The following is a 21,904-nucleotide window of genomic DNA, read 5'->3' as shown; positions in this document are numbered from 1 at the left end:
CTCGCGGAATCTCTTTTCATATTTAGCCATCAGATATATCGCGATGAAATAAGGGAATACAGAGGTTAGGACAATTATCTAGTTTACTATTCGATGGAATTTTACTGCAAGTAATTTTTGAGTTACTTGTTTCTTGTTACTTGTTGTTGTTTATTTGTTTCGCTCTTCGTTAATATTCCAAATTCTCTTTTGTCATCGCTTTTTTAGCACTAACAATAAGCGTTGAGAGTAATCTTGATATGAACAGGATGATCAGAATTTTTACACGAAACGCAACAAGGTTGATTTGTGTTATCCTTACTTTCTTCGATACAGAAATCTGGATAAATACTTGCATCTGGATCGTAATTCATCTTTGAATTTAACGCTGCGACAGTCCGTTGCAATTAGAAGCAACATGACCTAAACGTTAGCAGGTCTTACATTGCATTTCGTTTGTCACATCTAATTTTTGGTGAAAAGTGAAGGCAAAATACTGAAAATCAACCGAAGATCAGAAATTAAAGAAAATTTCAGGCTGGCTTTTGACACTAATCTCACCAGGCCCGGTCAAATAACTGGTTTTAAAAGTTGAGAAATCAATTAATCGGAGAATATAAAAATTCACGTAAAGCTAAATGAACAAAAGATAAAACGATAAATGTACAATTTTAAATTAGATATTTAAACCAGTCATTTGACTAGGGGTGGTGAGGTTAGTGTTAATTAAATAGTTTAGTAGTCGTTGAGCGACATTTTGAATATTCATTCGTATAATAATTAGCAAAATAACTTTTCTTCGTTGATTCCTCCACCATAATTAATTTCCATTATTTATATCCTTCATTACACATTTCTTAATTCCCCGTTCATTCAGGATATTTCTAAGAATAAAAATCATTAGATCGGTCAAAACTTCAGGTACTACGTCGTGATAATAAAAATGATATAGAGAAAATATCAATGGACTTCAAACTTTCAACCGTGAAAAAATTATTCTCTTACTACATTTTGGACTTAAAAATAAATATCGTTTCTCTTTTATTATTTTTATATTAGTATTAAAAGCGAATACGCACTCAAAAGGCGCTTAAGACTTCATCTGCATACTGGGTCATTGCGAAACAGTAATTTTAAGTAATTTTTCACTTTCTTCATGCTGTTGTTTCAATCTTGCTTTGTTTAACGAAATTAAGATTATAAAGTAAGGTAACTAAAGTAATAAGTTAGACAAATGTGTCTGTGATGTTGCCAGTAGGGCTACGAATTATTGTACGATATTTGTAAATATCGACGTAGAGAAAGAATTGTGCTGCGCAATTCGAAAGATTCCTGCTGCGTAATTCGAAAGAAAGTGCTTCGTAGAATAGGAATGTTTTTGTTGATGTATACATTTCTTTGTCTAGATCGTTAACTGCGAAGCTGCTTGTGCCATCGGCTCATTCCCCCCCCCCCTTTCCCCCTCCATCACACTTTGTAAGTTACTCGGCGAAACTGACGTACAAGGAGTCATTTAGTCGTCTTATTTCGTACCGATAACATGGATCGTGTTGCGTCAGGTTTGCAACATATTGTAACGTATTGGCGGCGTCGGTCTTTTATTACTCTAATAATTTAATCCAATTAAATAATCACACGCGAAAATAATAAAATTTTATCACATAATTTTGTACGCGACGTTAGAGTTCTTGTTCGCCGATTATAATTTTAACGCTCACGGTAATGTGATCCTATTTCATATTCTTTTGAATATTCTTTTTCGGTATTAGAGTCAGTGCATCTCTCAAGAGGACAAAGCTTCTGCAGGAGCTCAAGAATGTAAGTAGTTTTACATATTGTATTTCAGTTTGTTCCTTTATACAATAAATTTATTATACAATAAAAATGATTGATAATTTAGAAAACTGTAAATGCCCTCTTTAATTGAAATAAAGTCTTAAAATCTTAACATTAAAGTACAATAAAACTGGCTGATACGCATCAAAAATCACTGAATATGTTGTTCTCAAACTTTTATATTAGAGTTCCAATTTACATATTTATTAGAGTTTAGTCTTTATTGTTGCTAAAGTTTCACGTTTGTTATTATGTGTTACCGATTTTAATATCTTATGTTTTGTTATAGACATATCACTACTTCAACTTCGTCATCTTCTTCAGGAGTGTTCTAACAGTGGCACAAAAGCCAAGTATGTAAGTATTTTTACATACTTACTTTCAGTTATGTCTATTCTGTATATTTTTCTTTGATCACTATCAATGAAGAAATTTGACTGAAAATTTAGGAGGATAGCATTTTCTGAGGTTATTTTTTCGTTAAAATAAAATAAGAGTTAAAGTCTTAATACCGAATTATAAAACAAATGACTAACATACTACAGATTATTTTAGATTTTACACATTCATATTAGTGTCTCAGTTTTTATACTTATCAAATTTTATTAGAATTTCAATCTTTATTATTGCTAAAGTTACTAAAGTTAATAAACCTTCATTTTTCATTATCTCCAACTTTTCAAATAGTCAGCGATCACTCATCCTGTTTTGTTTCGTAACAGATTTTTCGCAGTTTGCATTTCTACTATTAGCCTTTCGACGGTTCCTGTCTGATGTTAGTCTCCCGGATGAAATTCGCTGGGATAGCACAGCATCCACGGTAACGTTCTCTGTTTGTCTGCTTCGAACGGTGAGTCGCATGCATTTCTGTTCTTCTGGTCACTCAATTATGCCGTAGGATAAAAGACCCGAATCGGCACGGGTGACTGGTTGTATTACGTAGAATTCTTTGCGAGCATAGTGAACGCGGGTATCTTTTATACCCGTGAGTAGTAACGCTCTTTTTTTCAAATTTATTAGTTTAGGATAGGTCTTCTTGCACAGCGCGATGATAATAATTAGTTTTTTAATAATTAAGTTAAACATATACACTTGAGAATATATTCGCGTTATTTATAAATATGCATGTTAATATTCCGTATGAATATTTGCAAATGGCAAATATCTACACGAGTATACTTGATCTTTAGCAATGAATTAATCGTGACAATATTAACCCCTTAACCTACAACTACGGGCATAGCCCGTAGTACGATGATCGAACCAAACGTAAATATTACGGGCATTCTCAAACATAAATCGTAGGTTAAGGGAATAAGTCGCGTTCGTTTATTTCACTTCTCCTAGAATTTAAAATATCAGTTAATCAAAGCAATAATTTTGAACACTGCTTCTGCATTTTCGATTATGTGCTTTGATAAAGAGATTATCTGAGATTATTTCTTTCTTAGTAATATATTTAGAGTCAGTTATTCCATTTGATCGAGTCTCAGTCTTTTTCGCTACCTTCTTTGCAATATTAAAATTTCGTTCTGGCTTATTAAATTAATACAGCAGTGTTACTTAGTTACTATTAAATTAATAAAGTAGAGTTAATCAGAATCGAAATAGTAAAATACAAAATGAAAGAGCGTTAGTCCGTTAAATAAAAATTACACAAACTAATCATCTTCTCAGATCAGGATTTTCAAGTTTAATCAGTGGAGGTGGACCTGTGGTCGGGTAGACGCGTTTTCGGGTGACCAATCTATTTCAGAGAATTTCGTTCGAATAATCGTCGGTAAAACTAGCGCGAATGAAACATGTCATCGTCTCTGCCTTTGCCCGTCGATTTTTTCGAATTTCGCGATCGTGATCGCGAGTGGTTTTCGAAACGAACGTTAATATTGCTCGAGCATGCACGTGCGAACAGACAGCGATCGCTATATGATCGTTGTTCATCCATGAGTACTTGGATCAGCTTCCGCGATTTATCTTTTTATTTCACCTTTGTACTTTATTTTTTGGTTTGCTATTTAGAAAGTCTCGAGCTTAGATGTAAGTTTCAGCGGGCATTGCGCCCGAAGGAAGAAGAGGCTATGAGCCGAAGAGACCCGGCAAACTGCCATAGAAGAGGACAACTATCAATGACTCCTCATCCTCTGGATCATCCAGGGCATGGGAAGTCATACTTGTTACTACTTTGTCACTATGCTCGCTTTTAGTATTTGTAGTAGTAGTAGTAGTAGTAGTAGTAGTAGTTCTTTTTTTGGCCGATGAAAGGGAAGGACGTAACGGGCTAGAACACAAACTAACCAGACGAGAATGGGTGGAGACAGCTCGGGGAAACGCCAGTTACTTGAGCGATCACCCCAGTTCAAGTACATAATAGTTATATCGACAGTGAAACTATGTCGTTACCGTAATTTTAAAAAAGTTATTCTGTTTTAAGGCGTGACGGAATATTAATTAGAGTAACCGTACGTAATTACTTTCATTGCTGTAACATTATAATGTAATGGGGAAACCCGATATGTGGAAAAAGAGCGTCCAATATCGCTTTTTTAAAGCATTGTCCGCTTTTAATGGAAATAAAATAATCGTTCTTTTCGGTGTCATTTTATTCTATATTAAAAATGAAGTTTGTGTAGCATCGGTTTTATAGCATACTCATAAATATCGCGATTCTATAAACGAAAAGAAATTCTAACTAACTTTGAATATCTCAAAATGATATTGCAGATAACTATTCGATTGTTGAAAGAAATCATTCTGAATGGCAAGATCGTGGCTTGAAAGTTAACATCTTGTCTTTGAACGTGCGTGTCATAAAACGACCTACGAAAATTCTCACAATTTTTGTTCCTCCCGGCGAAACAGTATTGACGTAAAAGAAATTTATCGTGGTTTACGTTTCATTTTAAACGTTAGGATAATAGTGCAAGGATAATAATATAGTAATCTAAAAACGGAAAGCTGATACCTGGTCGAAACAAAATTGTTTCTCAAAAATAGGATCTACTTATGACACGATGTATTTTGCATGAATTGGGACATAAAGGTCAATAACTGGGTCATTACATAATTTTAATGAGAAAAAGCGTCAGGTTTCAAAGCGAGCGTCTTTATGACTTTCGGTCTATAAAACTAAGCAAATCGCGAGAAGTCGCAGCTGCTTTTAGATTCTATAATTGCAGAAATGTATATTATATTGCATGTAGAAAGAAAAGATTCTTTTTAACATATTCCAAAAAAGTTACGTACCAGCATTCAAAGTATCACAAATTGCACCTGTTATCTAAATAATTAGTCGATTATTTTAATGTGACATTTTCAGTATTTCAAACAACTTGGAACATGATCATTTTGGCGGAAGAGAAGAATGATTATTAAAATTTAAATAAGATCAAATGGAGGAAAACTTATCATTCGTACGCATTACAATGTACAATTTACAAAATAATTTTCTTTCTCATTTTTGTCCTAATTTTCTAAATGACGTCTAGGATTTCGTGTATTTAAGCATTCAGTGTTTCTTAATTTTTTACATATGACACATACAGCATGAAGGGTGGGCGCAATCTGGATAGGGTTCAGCATACAGTGCTTGTGACGTAACTAGATTCTGCTGAGTCTTTTCATACACATGCAGCATATCTACATACTTGCTCAGTAAATGAAAATTCCACTTTCATAGTAAAATGTTTTAGCAATGTCGATCGTTATTTACAGTTTTTACTATGTCTCTTGCCAACACGCGCTACAAGTAACCCAAGGTGATAAAAATATACGGACTTCGGCGACCTGCCGATTCCAACGTTCCATCGATATAAACAGAAACCTATTTCTTCTACTTCGGACACTTATTACGACGTAAAATTTGTTGCCTACATTTTTATTTACCCTCGAACTACCTTGTATTAGGTGTCGTTGAAATCGTCCCAACACGCTCTGATATATTAGACATAAAAAAAAGTAGGGCAAATAATTAGCAAAAATGCAGACGACCTTAAAATCTTTGAAATCTTTTCACCCACGAAAGATTGTTACTACCACATTATGGCATCCTCCACGCTGTACATCTTTTGTACAGTATATACAGGGTGGTTGGTAACTTGGTGGTACAAGCGGAAGGGGGTGATTCTACGCGAAAAAGAAGTCGAAAATACAGAATAATCGTAATTGTATCGTTGGCGTCTGTTAGTCCAAATATCCGGTACATTCTATTAAAGTTATTTATTTAGAACAAATTGTACATATATGACGATAGTGTCGTTTGCAAACAAACTTTTTCCAACTGTTATTTTCTCTTTTATTTACATATGTAACATCTAGTATATACATCGTGTAATATAATTTTGTATCAACGCGTCCCTAAATTTTGGAATGTAGACCATAAGCATCCACTGCCGATATGCCCAGCATGTTTCAGAAACCTTATTGCCTAATTATTATAATTTCGAACAAGAACAAAGCTGTCATAGCGTAATTTTATATTTATTTATCTTTCTATTCGACTTTGCTGTCAGTCAAGGTTTCGAAATATTTCCCTTCTATGATTGATTTCCATCGTTAACTTGTGTCTTAACATTACTGGATAAAAAAGAACCAAAGACTTTATATGTAAATATTTCGATAGTCTTTTGTCAAAGGTATAATGCTAAGAGAACGCAAACAAGCATATGCGTAACAATGTTGTTAGATACTTTCAAAGCAAGTTAAAGTCAGTAAAGTTGAAAAAAAAAGGAGTAAGGACAAAAACCTGAAGATCGCAGCAAGGTTAAGCAATAGCATCCAGTTCTAAGTCCTTTCTCTTTACTTTTGTTGCTTCGTTTGATAGTTTTAACGACAGACACTCTTTTAACAAATTACTTGAATCGCTTCTTATTTTTTATTTCTGCAAACAGTTTATGTTAGCTATGCTCATAAAAAATACTAATAATTAATAATTTTAATAGGGGGAGAAAAGTTATTCCACTGAAATATAAAGTTCAATTTACCAATAAGCATTGAATGTTTTTAACTTTGCACTTATATTAATTTAAGACAACTATAGAATGTTATTAATTAAATAAATTTAAATAAATGCAATAAGTATCAATCTTACATGATATACTAAGATTCAAATATTTCCCTTCGTGTTAGAATTTGATTAAGTAGAAAGTTGTATTTTCTAATTTTATTAGATGATCTTTGAATTCTGTTTGTGAGCCGCTTAAACGTAAAATCCATGCTTTTGTGCTCAGAGGCACAGATAAATTAAGGTAAGAACTACTTTTCATAAATTATAATAAACGCATAGTACGTTTAATTATCATAAATACAAGATATGGTATAGTAAAAATCAGTAATTACATAGAGATTATTTCTCAGTAGCTGTAAATTGTTAAAAAGAGAAGACGATCACCTACAGGCGATGCAAGTACTGAAATGTTGAGGTTATTCGGTGTGTAAACAGAGAAAACACGTGGATAAATTGTAAGGTAGAAAATATATTTAAATAGAAGTGTAATAAGTAAAAATACAATTTGAGCTGGTCCAGATCCGCACGCTAGCTGTGTTACCTAATAACTGAAAAACCCCGAAGCCAACGTCGCCTGTCTACTGTTTATGGCCTGACTTCGTCGCTGTCTTTTGTCTACGCGCTGTCGATGGCTTCAGTGCTTGAGAAAACTAAAAAAGACCAGATGTAGAGTTTTCTTAGAAGTGGTAACCACTTCAACACCCTCCCTAAAACTCTACATCCCTACAAACAATTATCTCAAATTTACAAATTATCTCTTAATATTTTCTAACTCTTGTCGTAAATATCTGAAAATTAATTTGTCAATGCCTTCTCAAGTACATTTGCCAGCCGCCTTTCTCTTTTCCATACAAATTAATTTATTACACACAAAAAAAAACTAGAAGACTAAACAGATCATGTAGAGTTTTTCCTCTTTTTTTTTTTTTGAGAAGTAATAATCACTTCGACACCCTCCCTAAAAACTCTACATGTTTACAAGCAATTACCTATTAATATCTTTTTTACTTTTCAAACCTAACTTTTTCCTTAAATATTCAAATCTCGGTTTTGGCATCGCCTTTGTACATATATCTGCCAATTGCTCTTCGCTTGTTACATACGTTATATCAATTTCGCCTCTATTGTATAAATCTCGCAAGAAATGATATCTTACGTCAATATGCTTACTTCTTTGATGGAATTCTGGATTCTTAATTAATTTCACGGCACTGGTATTGTCTACACATAGCATATACTTAAGGATCTCTAATTTACATTCAAGAAATATTTTCTTTAGCCACATAATTTCTTTCGCTCCTGAGGCTGCACTGACATATTCAGCTTCGGTCGTAGATAGAGCTACACATTGTTGTCGCTTACATTGCCATGTGATGGCCGCATTCGCATACTTACATACAACGCCTGATGTCGACTTTCTTGTTTCTTTGTCGCCTGCATAGTCAGCGTCGCTAAAGGTTTCGAGACTGCCTGCTTTTGTATATAAGAGTCCCATGTCTGCGGTCCCTTTTATGTAGCGCAAAATTCGTTTGACTAATTTCCATTGATACTGGTTTGGATTCTCTAAGTGTCTCGCCGCTATATTTATTGCAAAACTAATATCTGGCCTACTTACGGTTTGTAAAAACATTAAGTTCCCTACGGCTTCTCTGTATGGTGCGTTACAATCATTATCGCCTATGTTACTTTCGTTCCAATTAGTCTCGATAGGTGTAGAAACACTGTTTGCCTCATTCATATTAAATTTTTCCAATATGTTTTCGATATACCTACTCTGATGAATGAATATTGAACCATCTTCTAATCTATTAATTTCAAGTCCAAGAAAACTCTTTACTTCTTTCGAACTCGTAATTTTGAATTCTTTATTTAAATCATCGAAGAATTTATCAATTAAAGATTCGTCTGAAGCTGCTACCACTCCATCGTCTACGTATATGGTCATCGACATTAATTTGTCGTCTTCTGTATAAATATAAAAACAAGGATCTGCGTTACTCTGATAAAATTTTAAGTTCGAGATAAATTTTGTGAAACGTTCCGTCCAACATCTTGGAGACTGCTTTAAGCCATATAGGCTTTTTAGCAATTTACAAACCCGATTTGTACCATCATCATAACCTTTAGGTTGTTTCATATAAATATCTTCTTCCAGACTTCCATATAAGAATGCGGTTTTAATGTCGAACTGTCCGAGGTGTAAATTATTTTTGGCTGCAATACTAAGCATTAATCTAATTGTGTCAAACCGAGCAACGGGACTATATGTTTCCTTATAATCTATGCCTTCTTTCTGTGAACACCCTTTTATTACAAGTCGCGCTTTGTATCGTTCCGAGTTGTCCGGATTTAGCTTTATCGTTAAAACCCACCTATTGCTAAGTACCTTCTGATCTTTAGGTTTTTCTACAAGTATCCACGTCTTATTTTCATGGTGCGATTTCATTTCATCATTCATAGCTGTTTCCCATAACTCTTTCTTTTCGGATCTCATCGCTTCGTTAAAATCCACCGGTAATTTTTCCGCTACGTACGTTACTGGGTTACCATAAAAATCGGTTCGTTTGATCTTATCTCTATCTCTCAATTGTCTCACATTGTCGCTAGTTCCATGAGGTTGTTTTTCATGTTCACTCTCTGCACTTTCATACGTACATGCTCTATCGCTCTGCGCACTCACATCTTCGCGCTCGACAATTTTCGGTAAACTTAATTTTACGAATTTCGCATTTTCTAGTTCAGGCTTAAATATTACGTCACGGCTTAATATTACATTTTTTACTGTTGGCACGTACACTCGATACCCTCGTCCGTCATCTAAATAGCCTACCAAATATCCCTTGTTAGCCTTTTTGTCACGTTTTGTCCTTTTCTCCGCAGGTATGTGAGCAAAGCACTCAGTACCGAAAACCCTAAACTTTTCTAAATTCGGCGGTTTCCCGTACCACAGTTCATTTGGTGTTTTCTTATCTTGTCTTGTCGGCCCCGTCTTATTTATGACATGTACTGCTGTGTTCATGGCTTCGGCCCATAAGAACAGCGGTAGATTTGGTTTCGAATATAGCATCGACCGACCTGCCTCTACTATTGTTCTATTTTCCCTTTCTGCGACACCATACTGTTCAGGCGTGTATGGGACGTTAATCGTGTGCCTAATTCCCTGACTTCTTAGAAATTCCTTGACTTCTTTATTTTGGAATTCTTTCCCTCCATCACTATGAATTTCTTTAATTTTATCCTTAAATTGATTTTCAACTTCTAGGCAAAAGGTTTTTAGTTTTTCAGTTACTTCTGACTTACGTCGGAAGAAGTAAATCTTTGTGAATTTTGAAAAATCGTCTTTAAATGTCAGAAAATACAGTTTCTTGCCTAATGACTCGACTTCCATAGGTCCACATACATCCGTATAAATAATTTCGCGAGGTTTAGTCGCCCGCTTGATTTTCTCGTGAAAACTCGATCTATGCTGTTTCCCGTACGCGCAACCTTCACAGAAAAAGTTATTATCCTCTACAACTTTCATATTTGAATTCTTTAAGAATTCTTTAACATGTCTGATGTTCTGATGACATAGCCGTTCGTGCCATAACTGCAATGTGTCCGCGTTTGACTCCGCTCTATTGCTAAAATTACAAACTGACGGTATGATAACTCGCATATCTACTTTATACAAATTTCCGATAACAGAACCTCTTGCTATTATTTTCTGATTTTGTAAAAATATGCAAATGGTCCCTTCCTTTGAAATACAAAAATCTATGCCCCTTCTTGCGACAGATCTAATCAAAAACAGATTTCTTTTCATACCTGGTACGTTTAGAACATCGTTCATTGTACATATTACCCATTTGCCGTCCACAAAAGTCTCTACTCTGATTTTTCCTTTGCCGCACGCATCCATGAACGTACCATCGCCGATCTCTATCTTCACCGTGTTATCGAATTCTTCGAAAACGCTGAACCATTCCCGTCGTCCTGTCATGTGATCCGTAGCTCCTGAGTCGATTATCCAAACATCAGGGTTTGCCGTTTGTATCGCTGAGGTACTTCCTAATAGACCAATTCCGCTGTGATCCCGATTTTGGTTTCTAGGTTCCTGGTTGTCTCTACTGTTGCTTCTTTTGTTATTTTTAAAACAGTTTTTGCTGGTGTGGCCTTTCCTTTTGCATATAAAGCATCTAAAGCAATCCTTCTTTAGATGGCCAACTTTTCCACAGTTAAAGCAACTTGGTCCTTGTTTCTCGTATTCACGTTTACTTGACTGCTTCTGCTGTTCCCTTTTATAATTATTACCTTTTGTTACCAGTGCCACCGATGTTTCCTGGTCGTCTTTCTTCCATCTAATTTCTTCCGTCATCAGCCTGGTACTAAGCCTGTCTAAGGTCTTCTTTTCTTCTTCCACGGAATCCCACGCACTGTGAAAATGATCGAATTTGTTTGGTAACACCGATAAAATGCGTGTTATCAGCATTTTCTCGCCAATTTCACTCCCAAGGGCTTTCATCTTCGCCGCTATGAGTTCCAACTTTGATAGGTTGTAAGAGACATTTTCAGATTCTTCCCATTTAAAATCGAAGAACTGCTTCTGGACCATATTTAAATTCTCGTCCGACTTCATGTCATATACTGTATTCAGCTTTTTCCACATTTCATGTGCTGTCGTGCAACATAAAAGAAGATCCAACGGTTTCTTTCCTACTGAGGTCACGATTAATTTTCTCGCTAATCGATCTGCTTTCAAAAATCTTCCACGAGCGATTTCTTTCTCCGCGCTGTTACCTGGATGACACAAATTCCCTTCACACACGTTGATCAGGTCGTCATCTTCCTCCAAAAGTGTACGCATAACAAAACGCCACTGGAGCCAATTTTCTTCGCCGCGTAACATCTCGACCTTCGCACTTGCTGATTCCATTTTAGCACTATCCCTTATGTTACTAAGCACAACACTTTAACAATTTATTCATTTCACGTTGCTACCTTGCAATTTACAGCCCTGGGCCCATAACCTGTTGAGGTTATTCGATGTGTAAACAGAGAAAACACGTGGATAAATTGTAAGGTAGAAAATATATTTAAATAGAAGTGTAATAAGTAAAAATACAATTTGAGCTGGTCCAGATCCGCACGCTAGCTGTGTTACCTAATAACTGAAAAACCCCGAAGCCAACGTCGCCTGTCTACTGTTTATGGCCTGACTTCGTCGCTGTCTTTTGTCTACGCGCTGTCGATGGCTTCAGTGCTTGAGAAAACTAAAAAAGACCAGATGTAGAGTTTTCTTAGAAGTGGTAACCACTTCTTCAATTTCCACTTCAATTTCCAAATTTCAGTTTCCTAGCGGGATGGGTAAGTGAGAGTGAAATTTCGCTTGCAAAATTCCACTCGAACAGATAGACGGAAAAGTAATCTAAATAAAAAGCACGAATAAAAAAAGTTTGAGGGAAATCAGATGCGGTCGCGTAAAATTGATCACCGTGAAAAGTTTTGCGGAGTGTATTTGATGACAGTTAATTCCCGACACTATTTTCGTTCGAGGACTATCGAAGGTCGATCGTTTCCACAGATTCCTTCCGTCGTAAACCTCGTTCTTCCTTCTATCACTTTTCAAGGCATAAGGATCGAGAACGGGGTTTGCTGCCATTTCAAGCGCGCCCCTCATTACTCGTTCTCGTAAGTTCAACATTCGTTGAGCGCTTTGCTTCGCGGATGGCGAATCTTCTCAGCTTCTCCTGGTAGATTGTCTTCGTCTTCTTTCGTTTCCAATGGCAGCATCCGCCTTGGATGAACGATGCTGCTTCCTTGGAATCTCCACTATGTCGCCTATCCGCGTATTCCATTAGACCGACCTCAGTCAGAACTTTCTTTGTAAACATGGAACAATTTAAGCTATATCGAGCATGTATCACGCGTTATGTCGTCTGTCTTTGTCTTCCGCCACTATACTCATCGTAATTTTTATTCCAATATGGCTTATCGCGTAAAAGTTTGTTATCACAAACAAGTTGCTTGGTCGAAAACTCGAAACATCAGCAACTATGGTGGAGCTATCGAAAAGCTAGCTTCCTGTTGCCATGACCAAGAAATATGTTGTCAAGATCGTCATTCTGAACAACTTTTTCTTATACATATAATAGGCTCCGTTTTAGTTTTAGAGTTGTACACAAACGTATGTTTGATAGTGTATATGAATTTTCTTTTTATATTTTCTATAAAATTGTACATTAACATAACATAATACATTAATCGTACATTAGACATAACAAATCTACTGATTAAATACTTATTCGTGTAGCTTAGTATTTTTCCTTCTTTTTTAATGTTACTGGATTATAATCGCCTATTTAACTAACCTGGAATTCCTTGGAATTCAGAGATTGTAATTTTTGTTACTTTTTCCAATGTTTATAATGTATGATACTGTAATATCGTAAGGTAGTTTGAACTAGAGATCGGTTGAAAATAGAAAAAAACCGTATACGTCGACTTCCTGTGGTTCGTTTACATTTAAGAGTGCCAACGTGACTAAAGTCACCTAGTTCTTACATAGGTGTGAGGAAAACAATAGACAACGTTAGACGAGAAGCACGGTTTCGTTTTTCAAGGCGTCGAAGAGTAGAGTTGATAGGGGGGGGGGGGGGGGGGGTAAGATTAATTCGTACAAAAAAAGGCATGTTTTTGTGAATTTTTTCTGACGATACAGTTAAAATTTCTTTTTTAAAACCAATGGTGCATTAAAGTATGACATTCGAAGAATATTGTATAAAATTTTCACGGAGAAATATTAAAAAATACGGCAATGGCAGCAGTTATTCGGACGTGTCTCGGAAAAAAGTATAATTGCAGTGCCCCTCAGAACTTGGTGCTGTATCATCAGAAATCAAAAAGTTGAAGTTCATTCGTTAGCTAACAGCCTTCCCCAGGTAACGCTGCGAAGGTTTCTTTCGATATTTTAATTGTTAACTTTTTCGGAACACTTTGAAGGGAAAAACGCGATTTTGTGCGAAAATTTTCGGCTAATTTGTTATTTTAAAATAAAAATAATTAACGAATTTGAAAATCTTCTGTAGCGTTTCCTGGAAAATTATGTGCAGAAATAGTCTTCAAAATTTCAAAAGGATAGGTGCAGTAATTTTGAAGTAATTGAGGGCACCGACTTTGAAAACGTGAGTTGTGGGGAAAACGCTTTAAAGTTTTGAACACTAAAAAATCTGGTATAAAACTTTCATAAACGAATTTTATCGGCTTACCTCTTCACTAGCGTAGCAATTGTTGAGAAGACTAATAAAAAATCAATTATCCTATAATATCTTTCACGATCTTTCGTAACTTGATCTTCAACGGTCACTTTTATTTTTTTATCTGACGCGCTACTTGTTAAAGTGCCTTCGTATTATGCGGAGGTACAATTTTTCTAGGTCGATATAATCTCGATCTAGTTGATTGTCTATCAGATCTAGTAACTTTTAGGCATTTTAGTAATAATTTAACACAAAACTTAATGAAAATTGAATATTTACTCCTACACTAAATTTTTTACTCTACACTGACAAAATATACAGTACAGGTATAAGGAGGTTTGTACTTAAGTCGTTAAGTACTATAAATAGATCTGGAGGTAAGATTAGGTATTATATGGAGAAAAAAACGTCTGCGAAGTAACAATAGCACGCTTGGATCGGGTAGGTAATAAAATCCGACATGTACAAAAATACTCGTAACTTCGTCAATTTTGCTCCAATCGACTTGAAATTTTGACACAATATTCTTAAGATGTTATGCATTCAACTAAAAAATGCCAAAAAAAAAATTTTGACACCCTCCCCCCCCCCCCCCCCCCCCTAATCGAGACACCGAAGAGTAGAGTCGAGAGAATTGATAGAGTTGTTAGAGAGAGAGAGAGAGAGAGTGTGTGTGTGTGTGTTAGATTCGTTGTGACGAGAGTGCTCAAATAACTGCAAAGTTAAGTAAATATCGTTTTCTGTCCAATTTATATTTGTATATTCAATTTAATATTAATAAATTCTGAGCAATCGGGAAAAAATTTCCATCTTTATTTTCCGATATTACAACACCAAACATAATTTTCAGTTCTTTCTGATTCTTTAATGACAGATGATTGACATTTTTTGTTTCACTGACGTGTGACAATCGCAAAAATTTTCAGGGTCCCATAATTATGTGTTGAAAATGACAACGTATGTTCTCGCTCGCCATCTACATGCTGACGGCTAGTTACAAAAGGGAATAAGTAGAAGATGTTACTAGACACGGCCGATAGACCAGATCGATAGTTTAAGACATCCTTTTCGTTCGTTCGTTCGTGTCCCTTCCAAGTATGTGCAATAAAGGTTTTTCGACTCCGAGAAGTGTGGTGTTTTTCATCCGAATAATAAAGTAATAACTAAGGCGATCCTACTTCTAAATATAGATATAACAACATTATGTTACCATAGTTTAGGAAGACCTGCCCTAAACATCTCAACTCAAAAGTTATAACAGTTAAAAGTTAGCTAAATTATTAGGTTGTTCCAAAAGTTACTTTCATTTTATGAGGAAATAGTAGATGCACGACATTTTTTGTTTTACATTATTTTACTGAATTATAATTATTAAATATAATCCAATAAAATAATATAATAATTTTAACAACAATTTTTAATAATTAGTTTTGATAATAATTAATCAATTATAATTCGAAAAGAGTCGAATATAAAACGAAAGGGATCAAGAAATGCTATGGGATACTTACGCTATAACGAATGTTCTAACGATCTTTCATTGTAGTCCAAACGTTTTTCCATTCTTCTCTTTGGGTTACGTAGCTCTTTCGTTATGTCTCTTTCTGTAATTTTTTAATTTTACAGAATACAACGTTAGCACAAACGTTGAAGAAATATGAAGATACACCCAGAGATAACAAAATATAAAGCTTCAAGAGTGGAGATATATACTCCGAGATAACGAGATAAAAAATAAAACGTTGGATGCCTTGAACCCTAGTAACAACGCAAGAACACACACTGTCTTTTAAGTTCCAATAAAAAGTTTGTGAAACTCAGAATGAGTATTATGAGCATGGATGCTATTTAAACGTCGAAATCTATGTAATAATATAAGGCAATTACTTTTTAACTTTTGGGATGCAATGTATAGGAATCGATGTATCTACCTGTTTGATTCGCATTATTAAAAATCTTGGAAGTAACTTTATCAATTCCAAGACAGATTTCCTGATGTACACACATCATCGAGAGATAAATGTCGCCTGTTTTGTATAAACAGTTTTTGTTTCGATAGATAAAGTCTCGAAAGAATTCACGAATTGAATTTCTGAAAATTTATGAATTTATGAAAATTCATATCTCGTGTTAGAATCAACAGATTCATTATCAAGGAGAATATTATAACCTGCATTAAAGAAAATCCTGCATCACAGCGCCAGATGATCACTGTTTTATCTAGAGATACTAGCAAAGCTATTATCTATTAAATCTAAAATATTCATTCTTGAATCGATGATAACAAGATCTATGAATGATGTGGTTTTGGAACAAAATGCGATATAGGATCTATGAAGTTGAAGCTGCAACTGTTTCTGGCTGTCATGCATTCATTCGTTGACTCCTCATTTCTTCCCGTTTGTATCTCTTCAGATATCTTCTTCTTTCGAACAGTTTCACTCATGAAAAGCTAAATATCGTAGGATACGCGAAAGGAACAGAAACTCAATCGGATAGAAAAAGGCAAATATAAAACAATACAAAAACTATGTATATTATATTAATATCTCGAAATATAACATCCGTTTCGGTTCATATAGAACCGAGGAGAACAACAAAATTAAATAAAAAAAACTCTACGATTATTGTTACGCAAATTGCCAAATTCCATATGTTCGAAATTGAGATCTCCTGCAATAAAATAACAATTATTTAAAAAGATATATAATATATATATATATATATATATATATATATATATATATATATATATATATATAGATATATATATATATATATATATATATATATATATATATATATATATATATATATATATATATAATAGAAATAATATCTATAATAATATATATGATATAAATTATACAAGTACGTCTAATTCATTGGTAAACTCGGTCTTTGCTGAACAAGTTGCATAAACAGAAATAATAAAGACTCTAGTATTCTTGGCGATTCTGATTCTAACTATTGCGAACTTTATTTTAGTTCGTTTTACTCCGCTACTAATACTTACGAATCGTATTTATTTGTTTCGCTCTTCGTTAATGTTGAAGTGGTTACCACTTCCATGAAAACTCTACATCTGGTCTTTTTTAGTTTTCTCAAGCACTGAAGCCATCGACAGCGCGTAGACAAAAGACAGCGACGAAGTCAGGCCATAAACAGTAGACAGGCGACGTTGGCTTCGGGGTTTTTCAGTTATTAGGTAACACAGCTAGCGTGCGGATCTGGACCAGCTCAAATTGTATTTTTACTTATTACACTTCTATTTAAATATATTTTCTACCTTACAATTTATCCACGTGTTTTCTCTGTTTACACACCGAGTAACCTCAACAATAGAGACAGACACTAAATGTATCGGTTTTGAGGAAAACTCATTAGAGGCAGATTAGAGAAATGATAGCGAAGATAACTATTCATTGGATGGTATGGATAAGGAAGAGTTAGAAGGTAGGGAAGATGAAAATGATAGTAGTACTGAAAGCTCAAACACTACTAGGAGATCTACACGTATTAAGAAAACTCCAGTAAGGTATCCAGACTATGGATAAGGAAATAGAATGTCTCTATAAGAATAAAACTTGGAAATTGGTAGAAAGGGTAAAAGGCAAAGAAGTATTAGATGTAAAATGGGTTTACACGAAAAAATCAGAGGACAGGTATAAGGCTAGATTAGTGGTAAGGGGATTTCAACAAAGAAACGTAGCCGATGACATATATTCTCCAGTGGCGAGTAATCAGACCTTTAAGATATTGCTATCATATTGTTGTCAAAATGGATTAATAATGGAGCAAATGGATGTAGAAACTGCCTTTATAAATGGTGAAGTAACCTCGGAGGTATATGTAAATCAACCAAAGGGATATGCGGACGGAACGAATAGAGTTTGTAAATTATCGAAAGCGCTTTATGGGTTAAAAGAAAGTCCGAGGGACTGGTATGAGTGTTTTGATAAGTATGTGACGAGATTAGGTTTTAAGAAGAACAATATAGAGCTGTGCCTATATACTTATGGAGAGGGAGAAAATGTTGTTTATTTGTTAATATACGTAGACGATTTGTTGATTTATAGTGAAAACAAAGGGAAGATACAAAGTGTAAAGAAAATTATTAACTGATAAATTTAAAATGAAAGATTTAGGTGAAGTAAAAGAATATCTTGGAATAAATATAGAGTATGATTATTTAATAAATGAAATGAGATTAAGCCAAAAGAAATACATAGAATCATTAGCAAACAAATATAAATTACATAATAGCAAATTGTACTGTACACCTATGGAGACCAACTTAAAAATTGAAAAAGCTGAGATAAATAGAGAGGACATTGGATACAAGAATTTAATTGGCGCATTGCTGTATATTAGTGTAAATACCAGACCCGATATAAGTTATAGTGTGAATTATCTGAGTAGATTTCAAGATTGTTGTAACGAGACACATTTTAAATATGCCTTGCGAATATTGAAATATTTGTACCGGACTAGAGATTTAGGGCTACATTATAAAAGAAATGCAAAGTGCGAAACGATAGATTGTTATGTGGACGCTGATTGGGCAGGAGATCATATAGATAGGAAATCGACTTCTGGGTATGTAATTAGATTGTATGGAAATGTAATTGGATGGAAGTCTAAAAAACAAAGGTGTGTGAAAAAACCTCGCCGAGTATGTAGCACTATCGGAAGCGGTGAGCGAAGTAATGACTATCAGAGAACTAATGAAAATCTTCGATGTAAATGTAGACGATAACCCTGTAAAAATCTATGAGGATAACTCTGGAGTAATGAGTATAGCAAAATACGGAACTTTTACAAAAAATTCTAAACACATTGAAGTTCATTACCACTACGTTCACGAGTACGTAAAGGAAAATAAGATAAACATAATAAAAGTAAGTACAGAAGAAAACACTGCGGATATTTTTACGAAGACACTGTGTAGAGAGAAATTTGAAAGGTTTAGGTCATGGATGAATGTAAAATAAGAGAAATGTAAATAAAGCGATAAATGGTAAATATTTTGTTAATTCGACAAGTATGTAAATAAAATTAAGTGTACAGTATTGTAATATCGTAGAATAGATTTGAATTAGAGGTCGGTTGAAAATAGGAAAAAACCGTGTACGTCGTCTTTCGTGGTTTGTTTACATCCAAGAGCGCCTAGTAACAGCGACGCGAGAAAGGATAAGCAGCGTCAAAACAGAGGTACGGTTTCATATTTCAAGGAATGGCAATCGAGAGGCCAGAGTATGTGAGCCGAAAAGTGTGTATGTGTGTGAGAGGACGAGAGCAAGAACGAGCACGACCGGGCAGGAGTGTGTTGCGAGAGTCAGAGCGAATTGAGTCGTTGAAGAGTACAGTCGTTAGAGGTTTCGAGTTGTCGAAGAGTAGAGTCGTTAGAGGTTTCGAGTCGTCGAAGCGTAGAGTCGTGAGAATTGATAGAGTTGTTAGAGAGAGAGAGAGTGTGTGTGTGTTAGATTCGTTGTGACGAGAGTGATCAAATAACTGTAAAGCTATTTGATATAGATACGAGTATTGCATTTAGTTTCCGTTAAATATCGTTCTCTGTCCAATTTATATTTGTATATTCAATTTAATATTAATAAGTTGTAAGTAATCGAAAAAAAAATTTCTATCCTTATTTTCCGATATTACAGTATAAATGTAAGGAGGCGTGTTAGGGAAATGATACATTTACACTGTACATGAGAGTGTGTGTGTAAGGGTCAGAGGGCGTCCAGGTCTTAGTTGAGACAAAAGACTGCCGTTAGAAGATTCTGGATAGTCGGTTGGCGACAAGCGTGCGTGCAAGACGTTCTTCAGAGTGTAATATAGATGTATAGCTGTTGTGTGTGAAATATAGTCAATTATTTGTATTTCCAAATCCTCGAATTTCCTTAACAGACACAAACCACCTTGAAGGTGACAACCTTCAACGAGCCTTCGGTCCTGAAGAAAGAGAAGGTCTCAACAGGCGACAAATCGATTCAGAAAGTAATCTCCCCCAATCTGTTACAGAACGTTCATGACTCTTTGACCGTAGTTCACAACCTAGGTAATAACGGGTTGAGTCCCATCCAGGACAGCAACAAGGTCAACGTCGAGTCGAAACCTACTGTAAAGGCTTCGAAGTCCACTGTGAACAAACCATCCAGGGGCAGTGTTTCTTCGGGCAATACTTCCACGATGGACGTCCAACACAACGTATCGACGTCCAATCATCTCTCTTACATCACGTCATCTGCAACCACCCCAGATTAGAAACATTCCATCGGACAGTCACACTCCGAGACGTAACGTGAAGACTCCTCCTTCGCCACCTCAGACATGTGCTACGCCTGCAATTGGCCCTACTCAGAATAATTTCAGCATTATTAATACCATGACTAATCACTCAAATGGTGTCGGTAATTTACAGAACATTCAATCTGATCTCAACGATTCTCTACTGAGTTCACAGAGCGCCGTACCGAACTCGTCGCGTATCATAAACATCTCACTGGAGTCACCCGTGGCTCCAAAAACGCCAATATACTCTCCAACACCAAGGCAAGTCACAGTCACGACGTCCAACGGTCACTCTCCACCGAGGATCATCACTAAGAGAATGCGATTCGAGCGAGTCATCGGGGGGAGTCCAGCCTCCCAATGAACCTCAAAACTCCGCACCGCGCTTGATGAATCTTCACCAAGCACCACCGACGTTCCCTTCAACGATACTTCCTGGACCGAGGTGTTTAACGACACTTCCAGAAGCAAGATCCACGACACTTCCTGGGTCGAGAATTTCACGTGGAAATCGCTCGGCATCGACGAGGAAGACGGCGATCTAGACTACAAGGGAGACAACGTGCCATCCAGGCAACGGCCCTTCGGCCGCATCGCCAAGTTCACCCTGGGGACGACAGCATCATCCGGACGGCTGTTGTTCACACGGCGAGGAGCATCTTGGATCGAGGTGCCACGCAGCTCGTCCTACGCTCCTGTGTGAGTCAGACGCCGGATGCCTACGCAAAATAATAGTGAGTGAACAACTAGACGACGGGACGCCTTCTCAATTCTACGGGATCTGAAAAGCCTCACCACTCCGGCAATATCAGACGAATTAATCCGGACTCTCTGGGAAGGCCGACTCCCGGTGTACGTGCAACGCGACCTAGCCGCCGTCCAAGATAAGAGGTCCGAAACTCTGACCGCGATCGCCGACAGCATCCACGAAATACGCCCGGAACTAGGACAGGTTGTTGCGGTCAGTACAGAGCGAACCACGGCAGGAGGCAATCCAACAAAGTACGGCGGCGGAGTGAACGATGCTACGGCTGCCGCCATCAACGAGCTGAAGGAACAAATAACGCAGATACAGGCGCAGGTAAGCGCGTTGACCATCGGGGGCCGCCGGCGACCATTCTCCTGCGCGAAATACCGTCGCCGTTGGCGATCCCGAAGCCCGTCACGGCAAGGTGGCTTATGCCTTTATCATGCGACGTACGGGGAACGCGCGAGAAATTGCACCTCACCGTGCACATGGAAATCGGGAAACAGAACCGGCCGTCCGTAAACGCGGCGTACGACGACGGTTTGATCTCCCGCTGCATTTTTCTTCTGGATAAAAACACGCGCATCTCGTACTTGGTGGACACCGGCGCAGACTTCAGCGTCTGGCCGCGCAGCAAAATGCAGGGACCTGCGAAGAAGAGCGAGTACGAGTTGTACGCGGCTAATGGGGCACGAATTGCGACGTATGGAACAGTCGCGATCCACCTCAACCTGTCCCTCCGACGCGCCTTGAAGTGGTATTTTACAGTGGCTGACGTCCAGACACCTATCCTCGGCGTGGATT

Source organism: Bombus huntii, unplaced genomic scaffold, assembly GCF_024542735.1.
Source record: "Bombus huntii isolate Logan2020A unplaced genomic scaffold, iyBomHunt1.1 ctg00000068.1, whole genome shotgun sequence".
NCBI lineage: Eukaryota > Metazoa > Arthropoda > Insecta > Hymenoptera > Apidae > Bombus > Bombus huntii.
This window is presented reverse-complemented; position numbering follows the sequence as displayed.